Source organism: Myotis brandtii, unplaced genomic scaffold (assembly GCF_000412655.1).
Source record: "Myotis brandtii unplaced genomic scaffold, ASM41265v1 scaffold548, whole genome shotgun sequence".
Taxonomy (NCBI): Eukaryota; Metazoa; Chordata; class Mammalia; order Chiroptera; family Vespertilionidae; genus Myotis; species Myotis brandtii.
This window is the reverse complement of record NW_005370031.1, coordinates 2,832,377-2,835,600: the sequence shown is the minus strand read 5'-3', so window position 1 is coordinate 2,835,600 and position 3,224 is coordinate 2,832,377.

Here is a 3,224-nt window from a genome sequence, read left to right as displayed (position 1 = left end):
CCCACAGCCCCTTTCCCCCAGCTGGCCTGGCCCTGATTGGGCCCGATTGGGGCAGGGCAGCTGGCCAACCTCCCACCATCTCCACCTCCAGACAGGCTCAGCCCGGATCTGCCACGATCGGGGCCAGGCCAGCTGGACCCCACCCATGCACAAATTCACGCATTGGGCCTCTAGTATAAGAATAAAATCATAGTGGATTAAAGACTTAAATATAAGGATCAAACCATAACAATCTTAGAAGCAAACATAGGCAGTAAAAACTCAGACATTTCTCTTAGTAATATTTTTTTCTGATATATTTCCTTGGGCAAGAGAAACAAAAGAAAATATAAATGAATGGGACTACATCAAACTTAAAAGCTTTTGCACAGCAAAGGAAGCCATTAACAAAATGAAAAAAATATTGAATGGGAGAATGTGTTTGCCAATAATACATCTGATAAGGGGTTAATATCCAAATTTTATAGATAAGTTATAACTCAACACTAAATAAACAGTCCAAGTGAAAAATGGGTGGAGGACATTCTCCAAAGAGGACATACAGATGGCCAATAGACATACGAAAAGATGCTCAATGTTACCAGTTGTCTGAGAAACTTAAATTAAAACCACAATGAGATATCACAGCACACCTGTCAGAATGGTTATCATCGATAAATCAACAAATGACAAGCATTGACAAGGATGAGAAAAGGGAATCTTCATGCATTGTTGGTGGGAATACAGATAGGTGCAGCCACTACAGAAAGCAGTATGGAGTTAGCTAAAAAATTAAAAATTGAACTGCCTTATAACACAGTGATTCCACTTCTGGGGATTAATATGAATAAACCAAAAAAACTTATTAGAAATAATATATCCACCCCTTTGTTCATTTCAGCTTTATTTACAATAGCTGAGATATGAAAGCAACCCCAGAGCCCATCAATAGATGAGTGGTTAACAAAGTGGTGGTGCACATATACAATGAACTATTACTCAGTCATAAAAAGAATGATATCTTACCCTTTTTGACAGCATGGATGGAACTAGAGGGAATTATGCTAAGTGAAATAAGTAAATCAGAGTAAGACAAATATCATATGATTTCACTTATATGTTCAATCTAAGGAAAAAAGTAATGAATGATCAATATTGAAACATAATCATAGAAACAAAGAAGAGACTGGTTGTTGCCAGAGGAGAAGTGGGTTGAGGGAATGAATGAAAGAGCTGGAGAGATTAGAAAGTGCCAATTGATAGTTACAGAATAGTCCCAGGGATATAAAGTAAAGCATAGGGAATACAGTCAATAATATTGCCATAAGTATGTAGAGTGCCAATTGGGTACTGGAATATCAAGGGGACACTATCCTATATAATAAAAGCCCAGCGATCTAACAGCAGAATGACCAGAACAGTCAACTAGTCACTATGGCATGTACTTACCACCAGGGGGCAGACGCTCAACGCAGGAGCTGCCCCCTGGTGGTCAGTGTGCTCCCACAGTGGGAGTGCCGCTTGGCTAACCAGGATGAGCAGGTCACGCCCCCCACCAGTGCATGAATCCCGTGCACCGGGCCTCCAGTACAAAGTAAAATTGAAAGAAAAATGTAAAAAAATAAGCTATCCATTCATCTCTTTCCTCATAAGTTAAATGGAGACAGTAATAGAACTAGTTCATAGTTGAATTGGAAGAATTAAATGAAATAATTCATGTAAACATTCAGCTCAGTGCTTGGTACAGAGTAAGCACTTGATAAATGTGAATAGCATTATTATCATCATTATCTCTCGTCACTCTGACAGAGCATTCCTTAGAACATTTGTCAGTTACTCCACAGATATTTGGTGCCTACCATTTCCCAGGTGCTGTTTTAAACACTGCATTATCAAAGACACTCTTGGAATCTTCATTGACAATATAACAGGTTTGCACTGAATGCAGATCTGATCAGGTGTCTGATAGAACCTTCAATCACTTTTTTGGAGGACACGCCCAGGTCAGTGAGCTGATTTATATCTGAGTGGCTGCTCTTATCTCCAAGAGCAAACCCATGGGCTGGGTGCAGTGGCTTACAGTGACATGTTGTAAACTCTGCCCAGTCAGGCTGCTTATTCCACTGACTTATCGGCACACCATCTTCATTCTATTTGTGGCTCTCTATATGAGCCATGCTCTAACCGTGAACATAGGATCATCATACCAGCCTGCCACAGGTTCTGGGGGGATAGGTAATCCAGACATGGGGGGCAAGGTCACCTCACTCACTGACACCAAAAATGGCCTTAGAAGTCCCTCCATGTTCCAGAGAACCACGGCTTCTGACTTACAAATTGGTAGATTCTGGCTGAAAATCACTGGATGGGCAGTCACTATGGATTTCCTTGGCATAGCCCCTTCCAGGGAACAGACTGTACATGTTGCTGGTTGCTGAAGAATCCTGAGGTAAATAAACCCTGTGGCTTCTTCTGATGGCTGTGGTCCTATGAGTGCCTCAGCCTTTCAAACAAGACATAGGCGGGAATACAGAGGACACTGAGAAGACACTAGACATCTGTCTTCCCATAGCTGTGGTGACTCCTTAGGAGAACCTCCACAACTGCTTCCTGTGACCTTCGTCACAGCTGTAACAGCCAACTTAAATCCCTGTCTAGTGGACATGCTGGCAGCCCTGCTCCTGCCACATAGAGAAACCGGAGAAAAGGGACAGAGACAGAGGGGCTCCAGGGAGGAGTGATCCCCTGCTTCTGACCCCAGGCTTCAGGGGATGACCTGACTCCTGCAGTTGTTCCATTAAGAGGCGCCCCCATATTTGTGTGGGACACTGTTTATTGCCTTCACTATCTGATAAGCGTAGACAGAGAACCCCCCCCCCCCACGAAGGCTGGGTGCCTTTGAAGCCCTAGCAAAGGTCTGAGCTAGGCGCCACCTCTGTTTGTCCAGACAGTGGTAGCTGAAACTACTCCCCCATTTATTATTATGTAAATCCTTGCTGATGGGCTAGTCTGCCTGTTGTCAGGGGTCGCCTGCCTAAAGGCTATGCTATGGGTGCATCCCAGATCAATAAAAGCTTGGTGAGGCCTAAGCACGGGTGGAAGTCCTTCCCCTTGAGTTGGACTTGCCCGCCTGGTCCCCCAATATTTCAAATTATCTCTTGTCTTTTCATTTTCATTTGTGTGCAGCTCTGCTTCCAGGTCCTGAACCCTGACCCACGCGGGACGTGGGAAGGAAACACCCAACA